This window comes from Ovis aries, chromosome 15 (assembly GCF_016772045.2).
Source record: "Ovis aries strain OAR_USU_Benz2616 breed Rambouillet chromosome 15, ARS-UI_Ramb_v3.0, whole genome shotgun sequence".
Taxonomy (NCBI): Eukaryota; Metazoa; Chordata; class Mammalia; order Artiodactyla; family Bovidae; genus Ovis; species Ovis aries.
Window position 1 is genome coordinate 73559926 of NC_056068.1, and position 19835 is coordinate 73579760.

At 54.7% G+C, this 19835-nt stretch overlaps 1 protein-coding gene across 13 annotated transcripts in view; it reads left to right on the plus strand.

Annotated features, from left to right (window-relative positions):
* Positions 1-19835, plus strand: part of CD82 (CD82 molecule) — a 56512-nt gene that overhangs the window by 3988 nt on the left and 32689 nt on the right. The window contains exons 3-4 of one of the 13 annotated variants that reach the window (XM_060399527.1): positions 1365-1429; positions 2647-10150. The exons of 10 other annotated variants lie outside the window; for them this stretch is intronic. The gene's annotated coding sequence lies outside the window, so the exon portion shown is untranslated. Of the gene's footprint in view, positions 1-1364; positions 1430-2646; positions 10151-10195; positions 10330-19835 lie in introns of those variants that run through there. 2 more of the 13 variants (XM_042233387.1, XM_012096285.5) reach the window with 2 other exon arrangements.

The window sequence follows — 19835 nt, forward strand, 5'->3', positions numbered from 1 at the left end:
CCGGGGTGAAAGGTTAGCCAGTGGGAGCACACATTTCTCACATGGTGGGGGGATTTTTTTTGGTTCCTCCAGGGCTCCTTTGAAGTTTCGGCAGTGTGGGGCAGTCCCCTCTCTCTTGAGGCCTCAGAGTTTTGAACCACTGTCTGGAAGCTCCTCCCCACCTTCTCACCCCCCAACCCTGGGGACGCAGCCCCTGTCCCCCTCTGAGACCCAGACAGCCCCTCCCGCAGAGGGTGGCAGCCCCAAGCCCCAAGCATTTCTTTTGAGTTGTAGCATCTGGGGCCTGCTGGCACCCCGTGGTTTTGGCTTGGCCTTGACCCCTCGCTCCAAATCTTTAAACCCACTTCCTCTACCCCACGGGGAACTCAGGGGGCGGTTACGATTTCACTGAGAGCATCAAACGGTCAGGAGTTGGCTGTGTGAGAGGCAGGCAGGAGGGAAAAGCCTCGGCCCCTCTCTGGGACAGACCAGGGCCAGGGGTGGAGGGGATGCCGGTTTAATCTCAGCAGGAATTGTCCTGCCCACCGGCTTCCCCTCCCGTAAGCCTGGGTCTGAGGAGCCAGGAGGGAAGCCCAGAGGTAAACATGGGCTGAGTGTCCTGCTACGCCGGCTTCCCTCTTCCCGTCACCCCCTGATGCTGCCTGGGAGGAGGTGGACCGCAGGCCCAGGGCCTCTATGATGGGCCCACTGGGTGTCTGAGGGCTGCTTGGTTCCTGACTCATCCCCGGGGTTCCCCTGACACTGTGGGTTTCCTGTGAGCAACAGATTCACTCTGGGCTGTCCTGGAGAGGCAGTTGAGGGGAGGGAAGAGGCCTGCAGTCTGCGTCTTAGACTTTGTCCTGGTTGCTCTGTGTGACTTTTCAGAAGTTCCTTCTCCTCTCTGGGCGGTCCTTCCCTGCTCTGCTAATGACTTATTCTTTACTTGGCTCTCAGGAAGTTCTGTAACACCGGACACTTGCAAAGGAGGGCACATGTGAGTGTGTGTGTGCACACACACACACACACACATAACACAGGGTCCGCACAGAGTGGAACTGGGCAACTCCTCTCAAACACGTGGTAATCGATCCCCCTTCCTAGCCTTGCCTGCCTCTTACCTGAAGCGCCCTTGCTTCTTTCTGCCTGTCCACACAGATTTGGGGATGGACAGGGAGGCCTGGCGTGCTGCGATTCATGGGGTCACAAAGAGTCGGACATGACTGAGCAACTGAACTGAACTGACACAGATTAGGAATATAGACTAGCATGGTGGTGAAGAACGGGAGCTGCAGTTTTGGCCCTGCCCATCCCTAGCTAGGTGACCCTTTCTGAGCCTCAGTTTCTGAATCTGTACATTGGGGATAATAATGTTTAATACTTCGTAGGTTGACGTGAAGATAAAACAGAAAAACTGCATGTGAAGCGCCTAGCAGTTTTCTGCCTGCACATGGTGAGCCCTCCTTCAATGAGAGCTGCCGTTGTCCTTGCTTTCTGCATCTGGCTAGTCTTTCCAGGCTGTACCGGGCTGCTCCTCAGGCCCCCAGAAACATTCCCCAGAGCCGCAGCCTTCCGTACAGGCCCTCCGTGCCTCGCCAGCGTTTGTGCGCGCGTGCCCCAAGACACCAGTCATTTCCGCCTGCGTGGTGTCCTTCCTGGGGGTCACTGGGTTTCTCCAGCGTGACTCTAAGCTTCCTGAGGGGAAGTGGGTCTAAACGTCAGTGGCAGACTTCCTTCAAAACCCTTCCTTTCCCTTCCCTTCTTCCCTCTGTGCTTGTCCACACAGAGCCCTTGCCTCCCCGCTGCTGTCTTGCAGCACACGGAGTGTGTCCCTGGGAACCCTCCCAGTCAGGGACGGCCCCATCCATCTCTGTGTCCCCACTCCAGGCACAAAGTCTGGCCCACAGCGGGCACTCGGGAAATGGAGTTGGAATGAGTGAGTGATTCTCCTCAGGGTGGCCCAGTGGGACCCAGTTTGAGCCAGATCCTCGGTGACTCCTGGGCAAGGGTGGGGCCAGGACGCAGGGTCTCACGCCCCTGCCTTGCCCTTCAGGACTGCCCACCCTGGGCCTGGAACTGGGGTCCAGGGAGGTGGGAACAGGGCGCCTGGATTGCTTCAGCCTGGGTTTCGGCTTCCCATGTGAGGCCTGGCCTTTCCCCTCCTGAGAGGGGAAGAGCCCAACTTCCTCCAGCCCCAGCCTGGTGGGGGCATCTCCGGCCTTTAGTGAACCCTGACTCAGCCAGAAAAGCTACCTTCAAGTCAGCAGTTATTTGTGCCAGGTGCCCCTGTCCCGTGAGGCACAGGCTCAGGGCTGGGAGATGGGAAGATGCCCTCCCAGAACCCCGCTTCCCCCAGCGTTATCCCCGGAGACCACCTGGTGAGGCGCTCTGGAAGGCCTGTCCGCTCTCCCCTCTGGCTTCTTTCCTGGCTTCTTTCTTTGCCTTTCTCTGGGCCCCACCCCTGACTTGCCCTGCTGTGCTGAGGGGTGATCCAGGATGGGAACTGCTGAGGATTCCAGACCTGGGCCCGTAGGACCCATGCAGGAAAGTGGATGAAGTGCTGTAAACGGGGCACTAGGAAGCCTGGTTTGGTTGCTGGCTCCCCTGTGAAGTGGCAGTGTGAGCTGGTCCAGGGGGCTGGTCCCCTAGGCCAGTTCTCTTGCTTCTCAGGCAGTAAGCGCTCCAGAAGCCCGCCGGAGGTCCAGCTGGCCTCGGCCCAGGACAGTGGAGAAGGAGCCACAGACCGCGTCAAGGACTCTGGAGTCGGACTATCATTTCTGCTTCTGCTATTTACCTGCTGGCTGTGACCTTGGGCACACCCTAAGGGTCTTAACCCCTCTGCCCATCCGTTTCAGCATCTAAAATGTAGACAGTTATAGTATGTCTCTCATGGGGTTGTTTGAGAATGATATGAATCAATGGATGTGAAGCCTGTGTGATACGTACCTGGCACACAGTGAGTGCTTCCTATTACTATGTGCCAGTTGTTTTGGGTAATGTTGCTATTATTAATGTGCTTGTGCTCAGTCGCTGTAGCCCACTAGGCTCCTCTGTCCGTGGAATTTTCCAGGCAAGGATACTGGAGTGAGTTGCCATGTCCTACTCTGGGGAATCTTCCTGACCCAGGGATTGAACCCACGTCTCTTGTGTCTCCTGCCTAGGCAAGTGGCTCTTTTACTACTCTGCCACCTGGTAAGCCCATAGGGAGCAGGAGTTAAGTCTTTGGGGGCAGTCTTTGGTGAATGGCTTGAGTCTGGGAATCTGGAGACCTGAGTTCTGATCCCAGCTCATCCTTTTCTTGCCATGTGACCTTGGGCAAGAGATAGCCCTTCTCTGGCTGCAAAACTCTTATTATCGTACATTTGGCTGCACTTGGCTTTTGTAAGAGAAGCCCATGCGAAATCACATTGGGGAGCTGCAGGGTTTTATTTAGGGAAAGGGCTTGTGGGTGCCCACCCTGTTCTCCTGCCCCAAAATAGTCACTGGAGGTGGGCAGGTCCCCACAGTGTTGTAGAGACACCTCAGAAACAGAATGAGCGAGTGCTCCCCCATGATTGCATTCAACAAGGCTTAAAACCAGATGAATACATTTATATACAACATAATAATGGGATTATCTAGATCAAATTACAGGCTTTTTTTTTTTAACTTTTCCCCATTTTCTGAATCTTCTGCAATAAACCCGCATTATTTTTATGCTCAAGAAAGAAAGAACAGACATGATAAAGCTATCAAAAAACGTACTATACATATTTAAACAGAAATGCATTATGTGAACTTGGGGATCACATTGAGGGTTTTGTTGTTGTTAATAAATCATATTTATTTCAAAAGGGGGTGGGGTGTTGGTTTGAAATGAATGTCAATTTGTCAAGCCTCAAAAGACTGAGGGAGTGTCTGTGGAGGAAGCCAAGGGTCAGACATGTATGGGAGCCCACTCCAGCCTGCGTCGTGGTGGACAGGCCCCGCGTGCTGACTGGTGTCGGGAAAGCATTTCAAAAGTCTTTCACTCCAGAGGGCTGACTTTCCTCACTTGTCAAATAGGAATGATAATAATAACAAACAAGTCAGAGGGATGCTGTGAAGGTTACAGGGGCTTCACACTTTAAGTTTAGAGGGAAGCCCTCTCCTGAGTTTGGAACCAAGCGAAAAGCGCAGTTGCAAAGGAAGGCAGGAAAACGTGGCTTGAGATCTGGTGCCCGGAGGGCTGGCTCACTCTTCCCTGGAACTGGCAGAGTTACGCGTCCGGTCACAGGCGGCTCTGAACAGGAGCCAGCCGCTCCACAAGAGCTGGTAGCATGTAGGGGAGTAGCCCAGATGGAATGCTTCCAGCAGACAGCCTGGTTCACTGAGAAGGGGAGACTCCCACTGAGAGTACCGAGTACATCTCCCAGATGAACCAATCAGACAAGCCGTTGCTGGGGGTCCTGGCAAGAAGCGAAGACGTGGGTGGAGCCAGGCCTCAGGTGTTCGGCCCGCATGAGTGTTCAGGGAAACAGGTGGAGAGAAGAATATGTGTTCCGCCTCATGCCTACAGGGCGCTTCTAATGATACCTGGTAGGCAAACACTGATTAATGTTCATTTGACGTTGCTGACGATAATGTTAGCAATGAGTAATTCTACTACTGAGGCTGGAAAATCACTCTCCCACACACTGTCTTAGGAGATGGAATATGAGAATGCTGTTGCAATGGGACACGGTGAGACACCCTTATGTATAAAAGAGATAAAAACTCAGTGGGGGTGGATATGACTGGTTTGTCTGAGATCTCGCCGCAAGTGAGTGGGTAGCCAGGCTCTGGGTCACTGTCGGGCACCTAGGCAGAGAGGCCTCCGTGGCCTGACCCCTGGCCTCTCTGAACTCACAGCCTCAGGAGGCCGTGTCGGAGGCTCTCCAATGCCCCTCTGATCCCTTCTCTCACAACTTTCGGTGAGGATTAGATGAGATCATAGTTCTGGGTGAAACAGTGGTGGGCCCAGCAGAGTACACCCTCCATTCAAGCCAGAGGATGGGTGATAGTGATGAATGAAGGCTGCCCCTGCCTCCCCTTTGGGGATATAACAGAGTCCTTCTTCCCCAGAGACCGAGGTCACTTATCTGGAGTGAAGGACTTTTCTGGGGCTATTTGGAAATCTGGGGTCAGGAGGACCTTGGGCCTCTATGGGCTCAGTCCTCCATGAGACTGTCCAAGCCCAGCCTCCACCCGCGTGTGCTTTTGGCCGAGAGCGAGGGCAAAGCTGGGGGCTTGTGACTAAATTCACAAGATCATATAATGCCGTCCTGTGAGCAGTGTTATAGTTCCCTGAGTCAATCTATCTGCCCTGTCTGATCCCAACATTCAGCCTTTGCTTGCACACCTCAAGGCTTGGAGAACTCACTGCCTTTCATCTCCGGATGGATTGGACTCTTAAAAAATATCGTGTAGAATTTGAACGAATATATCCTCCCTTCCATCTGTTGGTCCTGATCATGGTCGTGGGGACCTCTTGGAGACCATGCAGAATATGATAACTCCCTGAGTGTGTGCGTCGGGGGTGGCAACCAAGCCTCCCTAATGGCACCCTCCCCCTCTGCCCTCAGGTCAATGATTCTGATGTAGGAAAGAGACATTTCTATCATCGTTTTTGTTTTTGTTTATTTTTTACTAATTTTTATTGGAGTGTTGTTGATTTACAATGTTAATTTCTGATGTACAGCAAAGTGAATCAGTTGTAGATATAATCAAATATCCATTCTTTTTAGATTCTTTTCCCATATAGGTCATTACAGAGTATTGAGTAGAGTTCCCCATGCTACCCAGTAGGTTCTTATTAGTTATCTATTTTATATATAGTAATGTGTATATGTCAGTACCAATCCATTTATGTCAATTAAAAAAAAACCTTCATCTCTGCCTGAACTAATGGGCCCTTTAAAAAAAAAAGACTTTCTAATTACTGAAGAAATAGTTTTGTGGAAGAAGTTTGAGGGTGAAGAACCAGATGCAGAGGAGGAAATAACTGCTCAGAGATAAGTCCTGAGAAGGGTTTGGTGTTCACACACACACACACACACACACACGCGCGCGTGCGGTTGGAATCTCACATATGAACCACTTCCTTGCTGTTGCTTTTAGGTTAACACTATGAGGAGGGTTTTTCCATGTTGTTCAATATTCTTCCACAGCGTGTTTCCCAGGTCCATAGCATCACACCACATGGATCTGCTGTGACCCAGTTAAACACACCCCTGCCGTTGCACATTTAGGCCGTTCTGAAGTTTTCATTTGTGCCCACGTTGCCATAGTGACCACCTTGTCCATATGTCTGTTTGGTTCTCAACTTGAGTGATCTCCACAGGCTGAATTCTTCAAAGTGGCTTTCCTGACAGATGATTTTTAAACTCAAGGTCTGAGGACCAGATTCTCAGGGAAACCCCTCTCTGTGATACATACCAGAGTGTATGTGCCCCCCTCCCCTACATTTAGCTCCAGGTCTCCTGAGGGGAGGCTTCCCTCGTAGCTCAGTCGATAAAGAATCCGCCTGCAATGCAGGAGACCCAGGTTCAATCCCTGCGTCGGGAAGATCCCCTGGAGAAGGAAATGGTAAGCTACCCCAGTATTCCTGCCTGGAGAATCCCATGGACAGAGGGGCCTGGCAGGCTTCAATCCATGGGGTTGCAGGAGTTGGACACAACTGAGTGACTAAACCGCCACCTCCTGAGGGGAGGAGGGGCACCGTCTGTCCCTCTGTGCCGAGCAGGCTCACGGAGGGAAGCAGGCAGGCTCTTGGGGCATGCATGTGGAACAGTCAGTCAGAGACAAACAGAAAGACAGATATGAAGGAGATTTTCCTCTACGACTGCAGTCTGACTTTTGACCCTCCTGTCGGGGAGTCTGGCATGTCATTAACTAATTACGGGATCTTTACTATTTAATGCCCTCTCTCCATGGTGATGCCTTCCCAGCAGCCTGCTGGGAGCCAGGGAATGGGAGATGAGTCTGTGGGAGGGAGTTTCTCTGGAATAGGAGGCGGCTCATGGGGTGTTGCAATGGTTCTCAAACCCTGACATACATCAGAGTCTCATGGAGGGTTTGTTAAAATGCAGATCGTACAGTTTCTGGTTCCGTCCGTCTGGGGTGCAGCCTAGGAATGTGTGTCGCCAATGTGTTCCCGGGACGTGCTGCTGGTCTTGGCGTGGGATCCCAGTCTGAGAGCAATGGAGTAGTGGGTTAGGGCAGAGGAGGCTCTGCAGTGAATTTCAGCTCCTGGGGTTGCTGCCCGTAGGAATCTTGGCTTCTTTAACAAAGGCTGGTGTGAGATCTGAACTCAGCTTGCCCCTGCCCCCAGCTCATCACCCTTCTCCAGGATGCATTATTATATAACCGTGTGCAAGAGGAGAAGACAATCACCACCATTTCCACTTTATGGAAAGGAAAACTGAGGCTCTGACAGGTGACCTGATACATCCAAGGAGAGCCACCAGGAGCTCTAATATAGGACCCCTGACGTTGTCACCTTTCCATGCTCCTCCCGAATACCCTCCCCCCACCAAATGTGCATGCTGTCTCGGGCTTCCCCCACGCAGGGGTCATGCAGGAGCAGAGATGCAGTCCCTGAGCCCTGTGCCTGCCCTGGGGGACTGACTCCACATAAGGGGACGGGAAGCCAGGTTCCCCCACATCGCCTCTGAGCCAGTGTCTTGCTCTACATCTCACCCCCACTGACCATCCAGTAATGTGATCTCCTGCTGAGATCTCGTGTCCTTCAGCCAGTTTACGTTCCCAGTTATGGTTCTGGGCCGCTTTCCTGGGAGGCTGGCAACTTTTCTCTGGTTGAGCCCAGGCGCTGTCTGGCAGGCACAGCAGTGGAAGTGGAGAGAGCCCCATCTGATGTGTGCCAGGCCTGGCCCTGGACACTTTGCAGCTGTGGTGTCTGGTCATCCTCCCACCAGCCCCCTTCCCCCAGTAGAGGTTATCATACACACACATACACACACACACACACACGCACACACACACACCTATTTACAGATGAGGAAACTGAAGCTCCCAAGGCTGGAACGACTTGTCCAAGGTCACAGCTGAAGGCAGCAGAGCTGGGCTTTCATTTCTATACCCCAAGGTTGGACCCCTGGTCCGGAGTGGTAGCAAGTAGTGGAAGGAGCTGGGCTGTGGGGGACACAGCCTGTGCCCCACCCACCACCCATGCAAAGAAGGTCAGCCCAAGCTACAGGGCTCCCCGGCAACTCGGGGTCTTGCAGTGGGAGGACTCTGGCCTGGCCACCAGGAGCCGTACTTCAAATCACGCTCAGTTGCCCCCTGGCTGCGTGACGATGGCAAGTCACCCTGTGCCTTGGGGTGCCCAAGTCTTCATTTCTCATAATGACACCTTATGCTTTATAGCTTTTAGCTGTGGACGTTTTCTCATGTGCTTACTCCTGCAAGCCTCCCAGCCCCTTATGAAATAGGAGGGGGTGGTGGTTACTGGGCCCACTTCACCGATCATGACAGAGGCTGTAAGCGAGATGTCCAGGATCCTACAGCTAAGGAGGGCCTCGAGCCAGGACTTGAACCCGTGTTGTCTTTGCTTCCCATCTTGAGCCTGGTCCAGCACCCCAGCTGCCTCCTAAGTAAGAAGGGAGAACTCTGGGCTCCTTTTGCTCTCAGCTCAGGATTGGGGACCCCAGGGCTCTTAGTTGGGCTGTTGGCTCTTGGGTGCCAGGGGCCAGGACTCCAGGAAATGCTGGCCAGAGGTCCTTGCTCTGGGCTGGAAGCCATGGAGAAGGAAGATAGGGTGGTCCAGGCTGCCCCTGTTACCAGTTCCTCCCCAGGCCCAGGCATGTAAGGTCCCTGGTGGACAGAGTGTGGTCTGGCCAAGGTCCTCCTCACATTTCAGCCCCTGGTCCCCCTGAGGACTGTACCTGCCCTCCAGATATACCATGCAGAATTTTCCAGATCTCAGGACTCAGCTCCCCTGCCCTCTGGTTCTGCCTGAATGCCTTCAGCTCCTCCTCTCCTGATCTGGGTCTTCCTCCTTCCCTCCAGACCCAACTCCAACCACCTTCTTCCCTGTGGCCAAGCCAGCTTAGCTGTCTCAGGTTCTGTCCTGCGGGTGAGCTGTCTCACAGGATTAGTTAATACTCCAAGGTGGCAAGGAGGGCAGCGACTGGCTGCTGTGGGCCCGAGCCCCCGGGGGTCTGTGTGGGCTGGGGACAGCTGAGCTACCTATGGTCAGCCTCAGACCATGAGCAAGTCACTTCTCCTCTCTAACCACTGGCTTCTTTCTAAAAATTAGAACGCCATCTTCCTCACCAGTCACTGTGAGGCTGGCGTGAGATGCAATGGATAAAACACCAACCGCTGGTGTCCAGTGGGTTTGAGGCTCTCGGGAAACGCTGGCCACTCCCCTTTCCCTGCACTCAGCTTAGGGTTCATTCCTCTTCTACCACCCAGTCCAGGGGCTGGGTGTCTGGTTGGGCCTTGGTGTCAGGCCTGAACTCTATCTGCTCAGGTTGGGGGGTGTTCTAGGCAGATAACGGGAAGATTGGGCAAACAGACAGAATCAGCTCCCAACAGGCCCTGCCAGCCCCACATTGTGGCCCTGGGCACGGGGCCTCCTGAGCCTCAGTTTCCAGGTCTGTGGAAGGGGCGCATGCCTGACCTGTGTTCCTAGGGTCACACGGGGCCTCCTGGGAGAGCTGGAGTAATAGGGGTGGGAATTCAGGTGGCCTGAAGCACTGTGTTCTCCCTCCCAGGAGCCTGGAGTCTGGCCAGTCACAGTTCATTTCCATGTCCACTTTCCTCCTGCGACACAAACAGTCCCCGTTCCCTCTGGCCCCCAGGAGGCTGCTGTGTTCCTGGCTCTGGGCCTGGTGTGCGGGGTTGCCAGCCCTCCGGGCTCCTCTCTTCCTGTGCAGCCCAGAGAGCCGGCCCAGGCCTGAAGCCCTACCTGATGGGAGGAGGGTCCCTGTGCTGAGAACTCTCGGAACCCCATGCCTGGTCCCTGGGGCTCACAGGGGGCACAGATCTTAGCAGCAAGCCCCTTTCCTTTCCACTTTATCTGTCTGTCTGTATACCCTCCTCCTCCCAACTGCATGTGGCCCGGAACCTTCTCACAGTGATAATAATCGCCATACTTCCCTTGATTGTGCGACAGCATTTTTATTCTCCAAGCCTGTCTCCTCCCTGTAAGGTAGGAGTGAACTGCTGTTATCTGAGACAGGGGAGGGGACTTTTCAAAGCCCGCAGTGGGGGCCTCATGACCTGTCCCCCCAGCCCCATTCCCCAGCCCTCAGTGGCCGTTCGTATCTTGGCTGCATTTTGCCGCAGGCGTGCCCCTGGAGTCAGGAGTGGGAAGTGGGCAGTGAGAAGGTAAGGGTGGCACAGCTCTAGGTTTCCAGGGTCAGGGTGGCAGGTTCCCCGCTTTAGGGGCCAGTAGAGGGCCTACCCCCCACGGCTGAGGCAGGGCAGCTGAGGGTGATGGACGAGGAATGAGAGCGTGGGGCTGCCTGGGCTTTCATCTCTCTTCCCCAGGGCCTGAGCTGGGGAGGTCCCGGGGGCTGTTTGGGACCTGGGTGCTCGTTTTGGTGGCTTAGGTGCTGCTGCTTGAGGTCAAGTCCCTCATCCGGCTTCAGCTCCTTTAGGCCTGGGAGCGGCTCTAGCACCTAGCTGGTGATAAAGACCCAGGCTCCTCAGGAATCAGCATGTGTGTGTGGGTGCGCCTGTGTCTCTGTGTGTGTGTGTCTGTGTGCATGTGTGTGCCTGTGTCTTTATGTGTGTGTCTGTGTGTGCATTTGTTTCTGTGTGAGTCTCTGTGTTGTGTCTGTGTGTGTGCATGTGCCTGTGTCTCTGTGTGTGTGTGTCTGTGTGCATGTGTGTGCCTGTGTCTTTATGTGTGTGTCTGTGTGTGCATGTGTTTCTATGTGTGCGTATATTTCTGTGTGTGTGTGCCTCTGTCTGTGTATGTGTGTGGTGTGTGTGTGTGTGGTGTGTGTGTGTGTGCGTGTGTGTGTGTGTGTAGGAAGAGGGGGTGCTTGTCCAGGCACTGCTTGGCACTCCCTGAATCTGGGGGAGGCTGAGGCTGAGAAGAATGGGCTGAGGAGGGAATGGACCTTGGTTGAAGGCTGGTGGGAGAAGGGTGGTGCTGGCTGGTCCATCCAGGAGGCCACAGGGGGTGGCAGGGCTCTCGGCTACAGAGGCAGGTGAGGGCAGAGCTGAGCTGGCTCCCAGGGTGCCGTCCTGCCTGGACCAGTAAGGCCTGCAGTCCTGGTCAGGGGTCGCCTCAGGGCCCCCTGGGCTCTTCGCATGGAGACCGCAGGGCCTGAGGTCTGGAGCCCGGAGCCCTGGCCGCCCTGGAGGCCCGCTTCACCGGGGGTCTGGCTGTCCTCCGCCTATCATTCTCTCTCTCTTTCCGTATCCCTGCCTGTCTCCCTCTCCCCGCCTCTCTTTTTACCTCCCCTGCCACCAGCACCCCATCAGTCTCCTGTGCCTCTGAAGCCAGGGCATCTCTGGAGGGCCTAGCAGGGACTGAGGGGCCGAGCCCAACATAGGGGAGCTGTCCCGGCCCTGCCCCTCTGCAGTCCCGGGGGGCCCTGGGTAAGGGAGCCCCCAAAGGCTGCACTGGTCTCCCCTGTGACCCGCTTTCCCGCCCCAACTGCCATGTGTCTGGGCCGGTTACAAGCCCACTGCTCTGCCTGGGAACTGGGGACCGGGTTCTACCCGCCGTGTGGAGGTGCAGCCCTGCCCCTCAGCCTTGGGGGGCCTGGACCCCTGCAGCTGACTGTGGAAATGGGTCCCCTGGGCTGTTCCTCCCTGGAGCCCATGCCCACCACAGGGAGGACTGTCTGTGCTGGAATCTGGGGTGAGTGCCGTGGACACTCTGGGCGTTCAGAGGCCCTCAGGATGTGAGAAGAGAGACTTGAGATCTGGTCTCAGAAATAGGAAGAGAGGAAGGCTGGAGGAAGCCCCCGACAAACAGACGGACAGATACAGATGGGAAGAGACAGGTGAGGAGGAAGGGCGGCAGGACAGAGTGGGGAGGCCCCAGAGGCCCCTCCCTGGCCCCTCCTCCCCTGGCTGAACGGGGTGGAAGACCCCCGCTCCATCCCGCCCTCCTCCTCCAAAATCTTAGAGTCACCGACCTGCCCTTACCCTCCTTCCTCTTCTCCATCTTTTCTGCGTTTCCCCCAGGACTCATGAGAGACAGTGCCCCTATAGCTGTGTGTGCAGCTCTTTGCCATTACTGTGTCTCACTCACCTCTCTCTCTGTCTGTGTCTCTCTGTCCATCAGATATCCCCAAGGCCAGAATAGCTCTTAGGCCTAGGAAGGTACTGAGAACTACAGCTTGGGAAGTAGGAAGTATTAGTTCACTTTTCAGATGAGGAAACTGAGGCTCAGAAAAGTTAGGTGACACTGAGGGGTGGGCAGAGCCAAGGTTTGAACCTCTGTCCACCCAATGCCCACCCCAGTGACTCAGGCTGAGATGGTCAGGGCTGCCAGATAGTGCCCTGTGTGCGTCTGTGTAGGAGAATGTTCTGGGGAGGCTGCTCAGAGGAGGTGGCGTCCCAGTGGCCCCATCCCTTCCTTACTGAGCCCAGGGCGGGAAGGGTGCTGTGTCTGCTGCCATGTGAGGTCCCTGATTAGCGTTTCCCCTCCTTCTCCCTAATCACCTTGCTGAGGGCCCACACCCAGCTCCCAGTCTCCATTTCTGCAGCCCTGGCTCAGAGGTTAACCCCTCTTTAGGCACCTGCCCCCAGCTGCCCAGGCCCCTGGGCGGGTAGGGTATGCAAGCTGGGACCTGGTGCCTCAGTGGAGTATCTTCAATTGCCTGGGTTCAGAGGCTCAGCTGTGAAACCCAATGAACGTAGGTTGGGCCTTGGTGAGGTTAGTTTTGTATCATGAATCACTTCATTTCTGCAGGTAGTACGGTTATGCTCAGGGCCTCTGGTCAGGCTTCAGGGTTCAACTCCCAGCCGTGTGGTCTGTGTAAACCATGGGCAAGTCCCTTTGCCACCCCGAGTCTCAGTTTCCTCAACTGTAAAATGGGGTTCAAAGCAGTGCTTGCCCCATAGGGTCGTTGCAAGGATACACTGAGCCATGTGAAGGACTGGGCACAATCTCTGGCAGTTGGTAACTGCAAGGGCGCTAGCTTTTGTGATTCTGGATTCCTGGGGGCTGTGTTCTAAAGAGCCCCATCGAGGGAGAGTGGGAGGCTGGGTGGAATCACGGGGCCCAGCTTTATGACGTTGCTAGTGTCTAATTGCTCACTTTCCTGTCTGTCCCCTCTCCAGACTGAGCACTCCCCGAGGGCAGGGTAGGTTTCATCCATTCATTTCCTGTGTCCAGTCTGGGGCCGGAGCTGGGGGTTCAGTGAACTACATGGACTCAGGACGGAAACCTAACAGGCATGGCCACTTGGGGGGCCCTCTGGGAGGGCAGCCACTCAGGCTTTCTGACCCATGAGCCGTTCTTTCTCTTTTTTGTTTTGGCTGTCCTGGGTCTTCGCTGCTGCTCGTGGACTTTATCTAGTTGTGGTGGTCCTCACAGGGGTGGTTTCTCTTGCTGCAGGGCACAGCTTCTAAGACAAGCGGGCTCAGGAGTTGTGGTGCATGGACTTAGTTACCCCAGAGCCCGGGGAATCTTCCTGGACCAGGGATCGACCAATGTTCCCTGCATTGTCAGGCGGATTCTTAAACTCTGGACCGTCAGGGAAGTCCCCATGAGCCATTCTGGAAGTCCCCTCTCGTCCTGGGTTTGCTGCCCTCTTTGAGGTCACCTCTGAGGATTAGTCCTGGGTTTACTCATGTCCTGGAGGTTCTACCCGGCCCTCTGCGCCCACAGCTGCCACAGTTGCCAGGTGTAAGGTGAGAGTTCCACAGCGCCTGTGTGCTTGTCAGACCTGCAGACACCTGGCCCAGCTCCTGGATACTCTGACCCCATGGGCTTTGATGTTGGGCTGTTGTGACCCCATGTGAGAAGGCTTGGCATCACGGGGGGGCGGGGAGCGGTGTTACAAAGCAGGTGGGACACTGGACTCCAGAGTTGCAGGGTCTGGGACACAAAGTTCAGCTGGGCTGCTGTCCTCCACATGACGAGAAGGCACCCCTGCCTTCCCGCGCCCCAGACACCCACTCAGAGAACAGAAGCCGTGCTCTGCACATGGCAGGGGCTCGTGGGGCTAAAGGAGATAAGATCAGTGAAGCACCGCTCACGTGAGGATGCTTTCATAAATGTTCGTTTCATCAGCCATCCCCCTGCCTGGGATCTGTTTCAAGTTCTTGGGTGATGGTAACTTTCCAGGGGCAGTTTGTAGGAATCTCTTGGCGCCCCACATCTCAAGGGACAATCTTTATGCATACCCTCCTCCTGCCGTGTGAGGAGGGGACTCTGCTTAACACGACCTCTTCCCAGAGACTTCTGCCTCTGCCATGCTTGCTTCCTAGGGTTTGGCGAGTTGATTCCACCATCTTCCTGAACAAGCTTTGATATCCCCATTTTATAGACAAGGACACTGAGGCTCAGGGTGGGTAGGCCGATTGCCAAAGGTTACATATCACTGTGAAATGGAATTGGAATTTAAGTCTCTCTCAATTCAGAGTTCATACTGTGAACTGATTTATTATTCTGCCTCCATACCTGGGGCTGGGTAAGGGTCCTCAGAAGCTGGTTGACTCCCTGAGAACCCACTTGGGAAGCTGGGTCTTCTTGTCAGGGCCCCTAGACTCTGGGGCTCCTGGGCATCCTCTCATATACTCCTAAAGATGGTTGGATGGCATCACCGACTCAATGGACATGAGTCTGAGCACATTCTGGGAGTTGGTGATGGACAGGGAAGCCTGGTGTGCTGCAGTCCATGGGGCTGCAAAGAATCAGACACGACTGAGCGATTGGACTGAACTGATCCCTTTAACTTAGCATTTCCCAAGTTATGTTCCCAAATGGCTGATTATCTCCTCAGCCCCTGGGAGCAGAGCCCTGGCTCTGTCCTGTCTGTCTGCCTCAGGGTGCTGAGCAAACATGTGCACTGCTCCACATGTGTCATGATGGGAAACAGGTTGGGAAGTACCGACGGCTCTAACCAATCCCGCCCCCCCCCCCCCGCCCCATGCCTTGTACACATATACTCCCCAGAAGCGGGGGAGTTGTGGTCCTCTTTGTGTCTCGGTCACTTCATCGTAGAAATAAAGACTCAAGTAGGTGACGTCAAAGGCCTTCCTAGCACTGTGAATCTGAGTGTGTGAGCCTTAGCTCCCAGGGTTAGGAGGGAGCAGGGTTTGCATGGGGCCCAAGCAGCCTGCAAAAAACGTCAGGAAGGGAGTCATGGACAGAGAAAGATCAGAGGCTATGGTTCAGCCTCAGCTTGAGTCTTTGGCTGCATCAGGCCTGGTGGGGAGGTTGCAAGATTTGAGGGGGTCTGCTCTTCCCCAAGCTGCACCCTCTGTCAGAGCGGCCCCTTCTTCATGCCGAAGGCCCTCTGGTCTCACTGCTTGGGCTTCAGAGAAAAGCAAGGAAGGGCCACATCTGGTGGCCTCATCAGCCCCTGAAGGAACAGCATGGCCAGGATTGGTGGGGCTGATCTTTTCCTTCCTGACAGGAAGCCAAGAGTCATGTTTTGGAGCTGGGGTGGGATGGGGGGTCAGGCAAACAGACCGAGGTTCGGAAGGGTGGGGTTGGCGGGCTCCACCATTGACCTCTTTCGCTTTGGCAGCAGGTGGAGAGAGAGGAGCTCCAGTCTCAAGGCAGACCTGGAGTTGCTTCAGGGCTTAGCCATTGACTTGTGTGGCCCAAGGCAAGTCACTGAACCCGGGTCTCAGTCTCTTTATCTGTTAAATGGGGGTGATGATATCTCAAGGATCATTGCAGATGAAATGAGGGATGGTGGGTATGGGCTGATGCAAAGACATGGTGCCGTCCCTCTGCTACTGCAGTCTGGCCGGGTAAGACAAGCAGAAGGCTTTGAGCTCTGGTTTGGGCTCTAGGAAATCAAACCAGTCCATCCTAAAGGAAATCAGTCCTGAATGTTCACTGGAAGGACTGATGCTGAAGCTTCAATACTTTGGCCACCTGATGCAAAGAACTGACTCACTGGAAAAGACTGTGACGCTGGGAAAGATTGAAGGCAGTAGGAGAGGGGGACATCAGAGGATGAGATGGTTGGATGGCATCACTGACTCAATGGACATGAGTTTGAGCAAGCTCTGGGAGTTGGGGACAGGGAAGGGACAGGGAAGCCTGGCATGCTGTAGTTCATAGGGCTGCAAAGAGTTTGGACATGACTGAGTGACTGAACTGAACTTGGGCTCTAAAATCCTGGGATTCCTGGGAAGGTCTGATCTGGACGTGTTTCTTCCACCCCATGGTGGTGGTTGTGGGGTTTGCTCACTTGCGTTGTGAGGAGCTGATAGCGTCCCCAGAGCTCTTTACATGCCTCATCTTGGTCCTTCAACAACCCTATAAGATGGGAGGTCCTGCTAGTATCCTCATGTTAGAGCTGAGACGTTGGGCTCAGAGAGGGTGAGTAGCTTCCTCGCTGGCGGTCACACAGTAGGAAGCAGAGCTGGGATTCACACCGAAGTCCTAAAGGAAGCCGAGATCCTAATCACGCTGCTGCTTAGTCACTCAGCCATGTCCAGCTCTTCGGGACCCCATAGACTGTAGCCCACCAGGCTCCTGTATCCATGGAATTCCCAGGCCAGAATACTCGAAATGGCAACTTGGAATGAATACTTGGAAATGGCAACCCACTCCGAGGGCCTCCTTATTTTCCAGTTGCCCAGGGTAATAGCTTTCCATTTTTCTGTTCTAACAACGGGAAAGGTATGACCAGAGATTGAAAAGTAGGATATAGGGAGGCCAAAAAGCCAGCCCCCTCCAGGGAGTCAGCATGGGTTTCTGGAAACACATCACCTGTCACAGACGAAAACAAACACAGCAACCTGTGACCCGTCTCTTTTCTCGGGCAATCGGGACAAAGTCCAGAGAACTGCAGAGCTGAGTGGCTGAGAACCAGCTCGCAGGTGGCGTTATCAGTCGACAGGCAGGCTTCCAGAGCTGAGCAGCCAGCCAGGTGTGCTCTTTCCTCTTTTCTGTCCAAGCTGCCTGGGCTCCCACGGGATCAGTTGTCCAACTCACCCAACTGGCTGGACACCCAAATCTCAGGCAGGCCGCTGAGAGACAGCCCAGAGGCTCAGAGACAGGGGCCCTACCCCCACGGAGGGCAGAGGCCTCCTTCCTCAGGTGGCCCAGCCCCGCCCTGCTTCACCCTGCCCCCCTCGCCTGAGAGCAGGGGTAGTCACTCTCTGGCACTCCCCTGCATGTATCTAGAGGCTGGCTCGAGGCCCTGCAGAGGGTTTTGGACTGTTGGTCAGGAAATCAACAACTTCCGGATAACCATCATCATCATCGTAATTGGTGGCATTTATTAGACACATACTGGGTGCCAGGCACTTTACAGATACGAAATCATGTAAACCTCACCAGGCCCATTATTAAGTCCATTATACAGGTGGGAAAGTTGAGGCATGGGGCTGAAGTGATTGCCCAAGCCCGCACAGTTGGTAAGATACGGCAGATTTGGCATCTTTGGGCAGGGATAGTGGGAGGAGGGGGCCAGGGGACCTGCATGGATCGAGCCCTACTATGTGGAGCCTGAGTCCAGTTCATCTTCACACCTGTGAGTGGTGGGTGGGTTTAGTCTCTCCATTCAGTGATAAGGAGGCAGCTCTGCAGATTGTGTGGCCTGGAGGTAGCAGACGCAGGGGTGAGAACCAAGAATGACTGTGATGCAGAGTCAGTTCTCCTTAAATCTCTATGAGGAAGGCCTGAGGAGCCGGGGCAGGGCAGCAGGTGGAGAGAGAAAAGCTCTGGACCGAGAATCTCCAAGTCCTCCATGGCGTGCTCAGCCCTGAGTTTGCTGTGGGATCTGTAGTCTCCTGCGTTCTCCAGCCCCTCTGAGCAAAGCAATGATCTCAAAAGTCTCCTCGTGCACAGTGGATACTGCTCTGGGATGAATCACCCCGGGAATGTGCCTCCAGGAAGTGGAGGACAGAGCAGAGGTGCAGGGAGCTTCACGTGAGATTCTCCCTGGCCAAGACCTGCTGCCCCGGGGTTCCCAGGCCCGAGACACCCCCACTCAGAGCAGAGGGACCAGGCCACGCTGGGTCTCGATGTATGATAATCCTCTGGGAAGCTTAAAAAATAAAACCCTAGTGTCCAGGAGAAGAGGGGGACAGAGGGTGACATGGTTGGATGGCACTGCTGACTTGATGGACTTGAGTTTGAGCAAGCTCCGGGAGTTGGTGTTGGACAGGGAAGCCTGGCATGCTGCAGTCCATGGGGTTGCAAAGAGTCGGACACGACTGAGTGACTGAACTGAACTGAGTGCCCAGGCTGCACCCCAGACCAATTAAATCAGGATTTCAGGGGTTTGGGGGCGGGGTTAGCAGGGTAGGCACCAGCACGGTTTAGAGCTAATTCTAAGGTTCAGCCAAGATTGGGGGCCACTGCTTTAGCAATCGGGAGATGGAGGAAGTAAGGCCCTGGCTTTCTAGGGTTAGTGACCCCATGAAACCAGAAGAAAGCGTGTCCTCATGCATCTTTCTAGAGAGAGGGTTCATGGCTTCTGTCAGCCTTTTCTGACCCAGCAGAGATTAAAATTCAATCTCTTGGGAAGGGAAGTAACCCCCTCCCCACAAGCCAATGATGTTATTTTTAAGCTCCAGAGACTTGCCTTTTCATACTGTTCATTCCAGTAGTCACGTATGGATGTGGGAGTTGGACCAAGAAAAGGCTGACTGCCACAGAATTGATGTTTTTGAACTGTGTTGCTAGAGAAGACTCTTGAGCATCCCTTGGACAGCAAGGAGATCCAACCAGTCCATCCTAAAGGAAACCAACCCTGAACTTTCATTGGAAAGACTGATGCTGAGGCTCTAATACTTTAGCCACCTGATAAGCTCAGTTGCTCAGTAGCGTCCCACTCTTTGTGACCCTAAGGACTGTAGCCCGCCAGGCTCCTCTGTCCAGGGGGATTCTCCAGGCAAGAATACTGGAGTGTGTTGCCACCCCCTCCTCCAAAGGATCATCCCAACCCAGGGAAGAAACCCAGGTCTCCTGCACTGCAGGCGGATTCTTTACTGTCTGAGCCACCAGGGAAGCCCTAGCCATTTGATGCAAAGAGCCAACTCACTGGAAAAGGCCCTGATGCTGCGAAGACTGAGGGCAGGAGGAGAAGGGAGCGATAGAGAATGAGGTGGTTGGATGGCATCATCGACTGGATGGACATGAGTTTGAGCAAGCTCCGGGAGTTGGTGGTGGACAGGGAGACCTGGCGTGCTGCAGGCCATGGGGTCGCAGAGTCAGACACGACTGAGTGGCGGAACAACAGCAAGAGGCCCGCAGCTGCAGGATCAAAGTTGGTTTGCCTCATCCTCTCTAAGGCGCTGGTCCTGACTTCTCCAGACCTTCCTTTCCTGTCCTTCTTCCTGCAGATACACACAGAAGGCTTACGGTGTTCCAGGCTCTGTCCTGGACTGTGGGTTACTGGGTAAATGAGACGGATGCTGCCCCTCCCCTGAAGGAACCATATTCTATTAGAAGCATAGAACTAACAGGACCATATGCTATTCTAATGGGGGCTCCGGTCACGGTAGTGGAGCAGTAAGGTGACTGCGGCTAGCAGGGCCATGTGACGGGCCCAGGTGTCCAAGCTGCATCAGGGGACTCCCCGACCCCGCACCCAAGAGTCCGATGATTTGATTGGGGCAGGGGCCAGGGGCTGCGTATTAGCATATTTTGATTCCCACACGCAGCTGGAGTTGTGGCCAGCCAGCCGGCCGTGTAGATCAGGTGTTCAGAGAAGGCCTCTGGGGGGGAATAC